The following is a 13,469-nucleotide window of genomic DNA, read 5'->3' as shown; positions in this document are numbered from 1 at the left end:
TTTCTAATATTGGTTTAAAACGACAAGAGGAGAGGAGCACACACAGTAACTTGAGAGGCGTCTTCTTGGTGATGGTGGAAACCCAGGACTTGGAGTAAGAAGATTCAAATCTTAGCAGAAACACTTAAAAAGTACAAGGTTTCTGTCAAGTTCTCTAAATGGTAGATCCAGCACCCATAGAGCTGGAATCTCAGTAACTACCCTCCTGGGGTTAACTTGAGGACCAAACTCAATGATGGTTTTGAAAGTTGTGCATGGAGAGTTCTGTCAAGATTTTAATGGTAGCAGACAGGTAAGGGGCTCTGGTAATTAGAGGCATCATTCTGCCCCGGAAACACGTAGCCACTCAGTCTCTTTCCTGGTGTTTGTCACGTCCTTTTCCCTTCAGCTCTGGATTCTGGCCTCTGCTCCCCCCGCCCCTCCCCCATGTGATCTGCCCATCACATGGCCCATCTTCTCGCTCTTTGAACACTTCTAGCCATTCTCCCTTCAGCTCTTGGCCCTCGATCCTCTTTCTCTGTCTGGACTACCCTCCCCCGGTTCACAGCATGGCTGGCTCCTCTGTACCATTGAGAGCTCGGTCCAGTGATTATGTCTTTGAACGTCCCTCCTCGCTGCCCAAATCGAGAATGTCCCCAGTCACTTCTGTCACCCAACCCTTTTTAATGTTCAACATGACACGTATAACCTGAACCTGTCACATTTACTCATTTGGTTAGTTGTTTTATCTGTCTCTGCCACTGAAGGCAAGCTGTGTGAGGGCAGGGACTTTGTGTGTGTACTCACACTCTACCCCAGTGCCTGGGACGGGGATGTAGGGGGGTTGATCCCAACACGGGTGTTGAGGGGCTGGAGTTAGGCAGTAGAGGAGACAGAGGAAAAGGAATTATGTTTTCCCTGGAGAAGTTCCCATCTAGATGAGGTTCTAAGCGTCACTCAAATTAAATGAGACACGATAGCGTAGAATGGGAAATGGGCCAAGTCCATTGCCCAAACTTCACTGGCATGTGGAACATGGATGGTCCCACGGTCTTTTTCCATTTGGACAAGAGGGCCCGAGAGAAAAAATGTAGATGTTTATTACCAGTGGTGCTACTCACATCTTATTATTTAACAGGATATAAGTAGTGGAGGGAAGAGAGATGGTACAAATGGAAAAGCGCTCTTGAGAACAGCGTTACTCACGTCACAAGCATGCAGCGAGGGGCTTCAGGTCAGCAAGTGGGGCTATATGCTCAGGGGTAGCTTCTATGCTAAGTAAGTTTATACTCACTATTTCATTTAATCCTCAAAATATCCCTATGATGTAGGCATCCCCCTCCTCCTTCTTCTCCTCCTCCTCTTCATTATGATCATCACCATGATCATCATCATCACCATGATCATCACCATCACAATCATCATCATCATCATCATCATCATCATCATCATCATCATCATCTCTATCGTGCAGGTAAGAGGAGAGTCCCTCACTTCTAAAACTTGTTACATTAGGTACAGCAGTCTCTACATTGCCTCTTCTACCTACTGAGTTCTCGTACTCCAATTCCGTATCCCTGCTCTGACTACATCCCAAGTTTTAAGCACAGAAAAACAAAAAAAAATATGCATCATTCAAACAAGTATGTTTTAGAAAGAAGCAGCAGTAGGAATCACATTATTTACTTCAGGATGTCTTATGTAAGCGTCTAATGAAACAGTTTTTTCATGGAGTTCCTTGTCATGATGAAACATTGTTCACTCAGATAAACATATCTTTTCCTTTAATCATATAACATAGACTACATTGTATACCTATTTCCCTTTTCTCCTTAGCTACCAGGGTCCTCATGATGAAGTTCAATATCCAATCCTAGAAAGTGCATCCAAACATATGGTATCTGTCCTTCTCTGCCAGACTTACTTTGCTCAGCATAACAGCCTCAACGTCCATCCATGTTGCTACACATGGCCAGATTTCATTCTTTCTCATTGCCATGTAGTATTCCATGGTATAGATAAACCACATCTTCTTGATCCATTTGTCAGTTGATGGACACTTAGGCTCTTTCCATGAGTTGGCTATTGTTGAGAGTGCTGTTATGAACATTGGGGTACATGTGTCCCTATGCATCAGCACACCTGTATCCCTTGGGTAAATTCCTAGCAGTGCTATTGCTGGGTCATAGGGGAGTTCTATTGTTAATTTTTTGAGGAACCTCCACACTTTTCCAGAGGGGCTGCACCAGTTTACATTCCCACCAACAGTGTAAGAAGTTGCCCATTTCTCCACATCCTCGCCAGCATCTGTAGTCTCCTGATTTGTTCATTTTAGCCACTCTGACCGGCATGAGGTGGTATCTCAGTGTGATTTAGATTTGTATTTCCCTGATGAGGAGGGATGCTGAGCACTGTTTCATGTGTCTGTTGGCCATCTGGATGTCCTCTTTGGAGAAGTGTCTGTTCATGTCTTCTGCCCATTTCTTCACTGGATTATTTGTTTTTTGGGTGTGGAGTTTGGTGAGTTCCTTAGAGGGAGGCAAACCATGAGAGACTCGAATGCTGAGAACAAACTGAGGGCTGATGGAGGGGAGTGGGGAAAGGGGGTGATGGGCATGGAGGAGGGTACTTGTTGGGATGAGCACTGGGTGTTATATGGAAACCAACGTGACAATAAACTATTTAAATTAAAAAAAAGAAAGTGTATCCATTCATTCACCCACTCAGTAACAGCCAAAACAAAGGTAAAAACTATACACAGGTGCATAGATACAGAGATAGATATATAGCATAAACTCTTTGGTAGCAAATAGTAAATCCATTGGTAGCAAAGTAGATCCTCTAGGAGCCTGACAGACGTTCATCCTCTGCTCATTTTAATTTGCCTAAATCTTTCTTCACATTTATTTGACCTATTCTCTTGTTTAAATCCGTCCTTAAAATATTTGGGAGAAATTGGAGAACATCAACCCTAATTGAGCAAAGTCATACAATTGCATTGCAATGACACAGAGATAAAAGTAGTTTGACCTCATAAAGTCCTGCTGGGACAGAAACACGTATGTAGCACTTTCTGCATGTGATTCCATTTTTTAAAAATGTTTTAGCATCAAAGACCATTTCTTAAGAGCAATCTTACAAACCAGAAAAGCCTGGGAACTACTATTTCTTCAGAGTGGGAGACCATTTGTATTTTTCAATGTTAAGTGATGGTGTTAAGTAAATACTGACCGATCATTAGAGACATATTAGCTGTGATGCCATGTGTGGCTGGGGGCGTGGAAATGTGTATTTCATTTCACATCATTGTGAAAACAAGCAGCTCTTTCGTACCACTCTCCTGCCAGATCCTATCCCTTGTACCCTGGGAGGGCTCTCGCTCCATCTTTACCCCCACAGCTTTGGTTCAGACTCACCAAGCTATCACTGCAGCTTCTTGAATCTGGTCTTCCCAAGTCCGATGCCCAAGGGCTACTCTCTGCCACTTTGATCTCTTGTATGTCATCCCCTTGTGCAAACAAACCCTTTGGTTTCCAAGAACAGCATCCAGGTTTCTTAGCTTAGCATTCATAATCCATTGCAACCAATCCCACCATGCACTCCACCCTGAAATCACCCACCCGCTGTGGACTGGCTGGCAGTCCTCTTTCTCAGTTCTAGAGAGAGAAGAAGAGATGGCTGGGATCCCAAGCCCAGAATATTCCAGCAGCTGCCTCGTATAATTGCAGATTCCAGAAGCAGAGAAAGAGTAGGCTAAGGGCTCAGGTTGCGGACTCCAAAGGTTTCACTACCTGCTGGGCAGGTAAGTTTCAGATTGCCTCACACTCAATACCGAGATTTTCTTCTTGGTAACATGGAAATGATAATAAGACCTAGATCACAGGATGCTATTGTGAGGATTAAATTAGAAAGTGCATATGGAATGCGGAGCCCAGTGCCTGGCATATGGTTAGAGCTTTGTGTACGTCAGCTATAGTTATGTTTCTCTTATAAGAATTTGCTTCCAGATCCTATGTGGAGTCCCAGCTCTGGTGAGCAATGTCAGACTTGATGGAAAGCCTGAAGGTTTCTAGTTGATTTCTGGCTTAGGATATTAACTCAAAGCAGACTCAAGCCCATCCTTGAGCCCATCCCTAATCAAGGGATAGCTCTTAATGTACCACCCTTCTGATGGGACTGGGGGTGGCACAGAAAGCTCGACCCAAGACAAATCTCATCTAGCAGGTAAAGGGAAGAGGGCTATTCCTAAGATGTAGGGCCACCACTCCAGAACATTGATGCCTCTCTGTAAGAGGAAAGTTCAAGGCCCACTTTCCAAATCCGCTACATGAATGCCAGGAGAGTGAATCCAAATATCAAATATGCACTCAAGAGCCAGGAATGTGCTACCACTGTTTGACCTGCAGCGTGCTTCACTTCCATGTATGTGATCTAATAACGCCTTACCCTCACCCACATTCCAGCTCCTTCCTCTCCCTGTGCCAAGCGAAGTTTGGATCCCCAGCCCTGTTCCCCCGCAAACCACACAGCTTAGAACCTGCCATTAACACACACCCTAGGCAGGTTTACATCAGCACGTCTTTGCTGGAGATTCTCATTCACCTGAAGACGCCCAGCTTTCTTTCATCCATTGACTTAACCAATGATTACGTCTGTGTTGGGCACAAGGCACTAACAGATTTGGTGGTACAATGCTGAATGGAAGCGACCCAGTTGCTGAGCTCATGGACGTTCCAAAAACAATGTAGAAGAGAGAGAAACAAACGTGGAAAATACAAAAGAAAAAGGTAGGTTATTTGCAGTTAGTGAAACTCCCCAAATGTCATCAGGAGAGCCATATAGGAGGCTCAGTGTGTTTGGGTGGGAGAGGGTATTAGAAGGACTCTCTGAGGAGTAATACTTAAGCTGAGACTTGAAAGACAAGTAGAGTCAGATAGTTGAAGGAAGGAGGCAGGGGTTGCAAGCAGAAGGAACAGCATGTGCAAAGGCACTGAGGACAGAGGCAGAGAAAAAGCTACTGAGGCTAGAAAACGGTGGGCAGAGAGCAGAGTAACAGGACCCTGGAGAGGGAGAGATTTCTTATTCACCTTCAAAACACAATTTGAATGTCACTTCCTCTGGGAAGCTTTCCCAGGCTCCCCAGCACCCCCAACCCATAACAATTTATTGTCGCTCTTCTGTGGTTCATATCTTCATTTTATTTGTTTTATAGTGTATGTAGGCAATGTTGTTCATGTCTATCTCCCTGTTAGTGGAGCACAAGGAACCTAAGGCAAGGAATTAATCTTATTCATCTCTGCTCCTACACTCCTTCTTACAAATGTTCAGGACAAAATGATTATTCAATGGGTGTCTGTGGCGTTTCTTTCTGAGATCAAGCATCACAGTCTAAGTGACTTAGAACCCAGAGAGGAGATTTTTATGGGATGAAATGCGTCCTGTGATTCTGTATCATTGGCCATCAGTATTTTTTCTTCTGTTTTCTTCCCAGCTGTGTTGCCCAATTAATTCTTATTAACGTTTCTGAGCAGCTAATAACAGCCACCATACCACGAATAACTTGACTCAAAGCTGGCCATTTTATAGGAGGAAGCCACTGAGTGTGTTCAAGTTTGATAAATGATGAATTACTGCAGGGCATTTAGGAGCTTGTAACTTAAAAACAAAATAGGGGCTGTAAGATAGAGTCACCTTGCATTATCAGCTCTGGATATCTTTCTACAAAGCAATTCTTGTGAGTATGAAATTCATTTTCCCCCAACACTGAGCCTGGTGACAAGGTCACTGGGGCGTGACAAGGTACAGCCAAGATTGGGAAATGTCTCCAGCTGGCCACCAGATGCCCAGCTGGGACCTGAACACTCCCAATGGCTGTGTGACAGTCTAAGGAGAGAGTTCATTTTGATTCTGAAAGGTCAAGGGTCAAAACATGGGATGAGGCAGTATTTCTCCACCATTTTATGGAACACCGTTATCACATTTGATATAAACAGATTCGTCATACTAACAAATAATCTGTGGTCCAAAAATTTTTGATTCAAACAAACAAAAAACCCTACAGTATTTTTCTTCAAGTCTTTTTTTTTTTTTTATAATGTTTTCAGTGTTTATTGTTGAGAGATAGAGAGAGACAGAGCATAAGCAAGAGAGGGGCAGAGAGAGAGGGGAGACAGAATCTGAAGCAGACTCCAGGGTCTGAGCTGTCAGCACAGAGCCCAACACGAGGCTTGAACCCACAAATCAGGAGATTGTGACCTGAGCTGAAATCAGATGCCTAACCAATAAGCCACCCAGGCGCCCCTCTTCAAGTCTTTTAAGAGTCTTTCATAGTCTTGGGTTTTTTTTTTTAATTTTTAGTGTTTTATTTATTTTTGAGAGAGAGATAGAGACAGCATGAGCAAGGGAGGGTCAGAGAGAGAGGGAGACACAGAATCTGAAACAGGCTCCAGGCTCTGAGCTATCAGCAGAGCCCAACGTGGGGTTCAATCCCACGAACCGCATGATCATGACCTGAGCTAAAGTCAGTCACTTAGCCGACTGAGCCACCCAGGCACCCCAAGAGTCTTTCACGTTCTAATATTATGAGTTATGAATTACAGAGATGAAAATATGGTATTCAGTGCTTCCCAAATACATCTGAACCATAGACTATTTTTTCAATATTCATCACAGTGACTCGTAATAATGACCAAAGCAGTCACAAGGTCTGAATATTTTAGTCCCTAAAGGAACCACATAAAATGGAAACTTCCCAGGCTTTAGATTAGAAGGCCTGGGTTCAAGTCCCTGATGAGTCATTCATAAATGTGCCCTTAGGCAAGTCACTTCATTCTGAAGCCTCAATTTCCTGACCTGTAAAGGAAAGGGAAATCATCAGTTCCAATTTCTCTGGCTTAATGAGGTGATTAAATATGTTAATAGGCATGAAAGGGCTTTTAAGAAGTGTAAGCACCATGAATTTTTGTTTTTATTATTAATAAAGTTCAGTGTAAAGACCAAGCATCTAGAAGAGGGTGAGAGCAAGCTTACGAGAATAGGGAGACTTAAGGTAGAATCTAGGAAACCAACAAGGCAGTGTCAAGGCCATGATCACGCCACAGACTCACGTGCACCAAACCTGTCAGGATCATGGGGAGGTCCCTCTGGTGCCATTGCTTCCTAGACATTGGAATCCACCTGCTGAATTCTGTCCTAAGGTAGCCCATGCTTACTTATGTGGCAAACTCTTCCAGCCTTAGCAGGAGCTGAGATCCATCCATAAGGAGTCACCATGGCTTACTTGGAAGGTCAAGTTTATCTAAAAGAGCACACAGTTTTGGGGTGCCTGGGTGGCTCAGTCAATTAAGCATCCGACTTTGGCTCAGGTCATGATCTCACAATTCATGGGTTTGAGTCCCACATCAGGCTCTGTGCTGGCAGCTCAGAGCCTGGAGCCTGTTTCAGATTCTATGTCTCCCTCTCTTTCTGCCCCTCCCCCACTCACATTCTGTCTGTCTCTCTCTCTGTCAAAAATAAGTATTTTAAAAATTAAAAAAAAAAGAGCACAAAGTTTAGAAATTTAAGGATCAAGGTGAGCCTGGTGATTTGGCTTTCTAGCACAGATATACATCACCAGTATATCTGATTTTTTGAAGTCTTTGGCAAGAGGATTGCAAGAAAAATTGCATATTTTCTGGCCTTGCCTTGAATGCCCAGCTTTACTCTTTCCATCTTTCTTACTCAGAAAAGTTTACTCTTCCACCTTCACCTTGACCACATGACTACTCAGACTACTTCCTATACTTTAGTCTCAACACTCATGTCTCTGGTGAAGCTAACCAGAACAATGAGAATGTCCAACAGCCCCCCATCCCTAAATCCCACTAAGTCACCTGAGCACCAGCACTTATCTTGGCACAGATTTCTATGAGAACCTCAGAAAGATGTCTAGAATAAGATTTTAGTGCAAATATGTGTGTGATTTCCACTTTCTCTGGAATAGCAGGATCCTTGATATACTAGTTCAAGTATGTTGAATATGTCCTTGCAAACACATAAAGGAATTCCTGCTCTGGGCTCTTTAGGGAAGCATCAACAGGCAGAGCACAGAAACCATCTACCCAAATCTACCTTTATGTACTCTGCCCCGTGATTTCAGATCCCGGAACTCTATCCGTGATATTCCCTAAGCTTCTTTGTCAACTTCCTGGCTTCCTGCTGGAGTCTGCCAATAGGGAGCGCCAGAGGGAGGTTAGAAGAGATGAGGAGGAAGGGATCCTTCTCATGTGTGTGCTGTGGTAGTCTGCTCCCACATGGAGCACCTTTCTTCGCTTCTTAGGGCAGTCTTATTGTACTTCCTCGGGCCCTCCTGTGAGCTCCGAGATTCTGTCACCCTAACCTCTCCCTTTCTCTTGCCCATCCCTAGGGAGATTTATTGCCTCTGAAGTATTCAGAGCTTCTTTTCTCTGCACAACTGTTTAAAACCAGTTTAACGACTTTCCTGTGTTAAATTCCCTTTGTTGAAATACACAGTGTGGTTTCTGCTTCTCTGGCTGAGTTGACTGATAAAGTGCATGCAGTTATCAGTGCCTTCAAACCAGAAGCCCAAGCGCCAAAGCCAGAGGATTGTGTACCTAGACCTGTGGCACTTTGTAATCAGCTTTACAGTCACAGGCTCCATTTGGAAATCTAATGAATGCTGTGCACCCTCTCCCCAGAAACCATGTATTTCACACAATTTTGTGTACCAGTATCAAGGGGTTCATGAATCCCCTCAAGGGCCCCCGTTAATTTTCAGACTAGCCCCAATATATAGAGATATGAAGATTTCCAGAAGGCCATAAAATTTTTCAATCATCCTTAATTTTCAATGTAACAGTTATTTAGGCATATGCCAAAATTTCCCTGTTTAGAAAGCAGTATGAGGGAGGCGCCTGGGTGGCTCAGTGAGTTAAGCCCCTGACTCTTGATGTCGGCTCAGGTCATGATCTCACACGGGATGGAGCCCCATGTCGGCCTCTGTGCTGACAGCTCAGGGCCTGCTTGGGATTTTCTCTGTCTCCCTTGTGCTCTGCCCTTACCTCTCTCTCTTGTGCACCCTTTCTCGCTCTCTGTCTCTCAAAATAAGTAAACTTTAAAAAGCAATATGAGGACCTTGACAAATGAGTCACAACAGTAATTTGTTAGTTCAGGTGATCTCTTTGCACTCTCTTACTTGATCTTCATAATGAATGTTATGCTACTTTATAGTTTATAAAATTCTTCCTAAGAATTGTTATGGATGAAGAAGATGTGATATATATATACCAACAATGGAGTACTACTCAGTGGTCAAAAAGAACGAAATCTTGCCATTTGCCATTGCAAGTTTTCTCAGTTTCTTCCTCCTTTATCTTGGAAAAAAAGAGAAAGACAGAGAGAGAGAGAATAATTGAGGAAGAAACTAAGAGATCTTTAACTCTAGAAAATAGTATTACAAATTTCTCAGTCTTGCTCCATATATATGTGAATATATCATATATCCTGGCATCTATAGAAGGTATGAAACTGGTCTACAACCCTTCTGGAACCAGAAGCATATGAGGCTCCACAAAAGAAGACCTGAACTTACAAGATCATGTAGATTTTCACAAAAGAAGAATCCACTGTGCAATTCTTCATTTTTTTTTAAGCGTGTGCTTTGGAATCAAATAGACCAGGATTCGAGTCAAGGTACCACCATTTATCAGCAGTGTGGCCTTATGCAAATTATTCAATGCTGTCACCTTCAATTTGCTAATCTGAAAAATAGATACGGTGTTTAAAGGACATTAATATTATGATGAAAAAATGTAGGAACGCGTTCAGCCCAGTGACCGGGACGCAATGGCTCTCAAAGCTCAGCTCTCCTCCCTTGTCCCTTCCTTTCCACATCTTCCCATCGATACTACTAGGTGGATTCAGTATATTCCAATTTGTCATTGTTTCTGAAACCCCAGACGAGATCATTATCAAAGCCCATGAGCAATTCTCTCCGCATGGCGGTCATTAGAATACAGACTGTGATCTTCATATTTTAGACACTTTCTTCCTTTGTTCCGCTGCTAACATTGGGGCCTTTCCCAGGGGAGTGACTAATGCAACTCAATTCAATATGGAAACACTTCCGCAATCTTTTCATTTCCCTGATGAGACTCTTTACTCAGCTTTTCATTCCCACCCCTTCTGCAGGAGCCTCTAAGAGGCCTTCCTTAATGGGGTCCCTGCAGATGTGCTGTTCTGTCAAAGGCTCTTCTGAGCAAATGACACAGGATTGGGTGCACAGCACAGCTTTTCCAGGTCTTTAAACATTGCTTAACTATTTTGCAAATGTGTAGTATTGTTTAAAAAAAAAATCTTAAATGCTTGTGGGACCAAGCGCTGTTTCCATTAATGTTTCACACCCTGAATGTTTTAAGGGATTCATTTATGCTGAAGTCATCTGTCCACTTCTCTCTAAGAGCTCTTTGATGTCTCACCAGCTACCCTAAGCTTTCTGTGAACATCTTTGAATTTCTGCATCCATTTCCATCCATCCCCCAGCTTCAGACTCTATGGGTGACCCTTGGAACTAGGTGCCCACACTTAGGACTGGCTCAGGGAAAAATTAAGAATTTTGTCAATAGTATTGTTGAGAGCTTCATAAATGAAAAGATGAAAAGTTGTGGGGGCGCCTGTGTGATTCAGTCAGTTGAACGTCTGACTTCGGCTCAGGTTGAGATCTCGCTGTTCCTGAGTCCGAGTGCAGCACTGGGTTCTGTGCTGACAGCTCAGAGCCTGGAGCCTTCTTTGAATTCTGTGTCTCCCTCTCTCTCTGCCTTTCCCCCGCTCATGCTCTGTCTCTCTCGGTCTCTCAAAAACTAATAAACATTTAAAAAACATAAATGAAAAGTTGTGAATTCTGTGCGCTTTTCTAGGATGGGGGGGATGTAATAAATGGACCATTTCCCTGATAAGATTATTATCTTTATATAAGGTTGTGATCTTTTTTAAATACTGGCAAGGCTTTGAATCTTACCCAAAAGATCCTACTTCTGAGAGCTCATCAGAACAAGCAATTCCAAAAGATGAAACTATGGGTCCTCTGGCCAAGATGATAGTTTCATGCATCTCTGGAAGGAAAGTTTCTTTGTTCCCATTGAAGATGTGATTGGTACTCTTACTGGAAGTGGATTCTCTGTAGATAAGCCAGTTTGTGGCTCCTGTATCAGATGTAAGAACTGCTCAGTAGTCTATGTCCAAGCAAAAGTGCCCAGTTACATATGGAACATTTCTTGATCATTTTGTTCATTCCTTGGTGAGTAATTACCCTGAAACAAACTGAGGGGAGAGGGAAACCCCAAATCCACCCACTTCTCTTGTATCCTCTTCTTAAAGAAGAATAACATCTTGAAAAACAGGCATGTACACACACACACACACACACACATGCATGCACACACATGCATGTGCACACACATATACACACACACATATTTCTGGGGTGCCTCACTAAGCCAGAACCCCACTTTCACCCTTCCAATGCCTTAACCTCGTAAAAAAGCACGTGTCTCCAGGAAACTGATCAAGATTGAACACTGCTGTTATAAATTTCAGAAATAATGACAAGGCGATTAAGAAAATGCCCTGGGAGAGGGCTGTGTTCTTCCTTACATCCTACAATGAGGAACCCCTGTACTGAGAAAAGGACTCTGAGAGACCAGAAAACCTGGAATCTAATTTCAGTTCCCTTATTTCCTAGCTGTGTTACCTTGAGCTTGTCACTGAACCTTGCTGAATCTTGGAATTTTCATGAGGAAGAAAAGAATTTCTGGGGTGCCTGGGTGGCTCAGTCAGTTAAGCATCTGACTTCAGCTCAAGTCATGATCTCCTGGTTCGTGGGTTTGAGCCCTGCATTGGGCTCTGTGGTGACAGCTCAGAGCCTGGAGACTCTCTCCAGATTCTGTGTCTCCCTCTCTCTCTGACCGTCCCCTGCTCACGCTGTCTCTCTCTCAGAAATAAATAAAACATTAAAAAAGAAAGAAAGAAAAGAAATTCTGAACCAAATTCAATGTTTTAAAAGACCTTGGGATTTACAAAGTAAACAACATTAATAATAATCTTGTGACACAAACCGCGAGGTTCATCTCATTCCCACCTTACAGACTGAAGAAACCAAAGGTCAGAAAGATAAAATTACTTTTCTCATGATTGGGAACCAGCAAGTGGAGAAACTGACTTGTAACCACACACCGTTTTGAAGACCTTTGCGTTGTAACAGGTTGTCTTTCTCCTGCAAAAGAAACAAACTTGGCTACAATGTCACTTTCCTGTTTCTCTGGGTTACTTGTTTCATATTGTTTTTATTGTGACAAGAACATTTAATAATATGAGATCTATTCTCCACAACATTTTAAGTGTACAGTATGGTAGCGTTAATACAGGAAGTGTTGGGCAGCAGATATCCAGAAATTACTCACGCATAACTGAAACTCTCTACGCACTGAATGCCCTCCTCCTCCCCCAGCCCTCCATCCCTTGGCTACCCCCATTCCACTTTCTGTTTCTATGAGTTTGATTGTTTTGGATACCTCAGGTGAATGAAGTCATCAGTACCTGTCATTCTGTGAGTGGCTTATTTCACATAGGATAGTGTCCTCAAGGTTCATCCACGTTGTCATGTATGGTAGAATTTCTTTTTTAATGTTTAACCAGCTCTTTTTTTAAAAAATATTTTTATTTTTTTCTATGTGAGAGAGAGAGAGAGACAGCGTGAGCAGGGGAGGGTCAGAGAGAGAGGGAGTCACAGACTCTGAAACAGGCTCCAGGCTCTGAGCTGGCAGTCAGCACAGAGCCCGATGCGGGACCCGAACCCACGAACCGCGAGATCATGACCTAAGCGAAAGCCGGACGCTCAACCGGCTAAGCCACCCAGGCGCCCCTAACCAGCTCTTTGCTTTGATTTTTTCTTCCGTTTTTCTATTCTCTAATTCATTTATTTCTGCTCTAGTTTGTTCTATTTCCTTCCTTCTGCTAACGTTAGGCATAGTGTGTTCCAGATGCGCATGAGAATATATAATCAGTCTTCGTGGAGTAGAACATTCTGTATATTTTTGTTAAGATATATTGGGTCTATACTGTTGTTCAAGCCTTCCATTTTCTTATTAATTTTCTGTCTGGATGTTCTATCCATTATTAAAAGTGGAGGGTCGAGGACCCTGATGCTTATTGTATGGCTGTCTATCTCTTCTTTCAGTTCTGTCAATGTTTGCTTTGTATATTAAGGTGCCCTGATGGTAGGTGCACATATAGTTATAATTGTTATATCTTCCCGGTGAATTGACCCTTTTATCATTACACAATGTCTCTCTCTCTCTCTCTCTCTCTCTTTTTTTCTTTTTTTTTGGTCTCCTGTGAAGTTAAGTTATTATCAGCTTAAAACAGGCTTTTATAACTATAAGATGTTTTATGTAAGCCCCATAGTAACCGCAAAGAATATACCTGTGGAACATACA

Source organism: Hyaena hyaena, unplaced genomic scaffold (assembly GCF_003009895.1).
Source record: "Hyaena hyaena isolate Hyena2069 unplaced genomic scaffold, ASM300989v1 scaffold_90, whole genome shotgun sequence".
Taxonomy (NCBI): domain Eukaryota; kingdom Metazoa; phylum Chordata; class Mammalia; order Carnivora; family Hyaenidae; genus Hyaena; species Hyaena hyaena.
Note: the sequence above shows the minus strand (reverse complement) of the source record.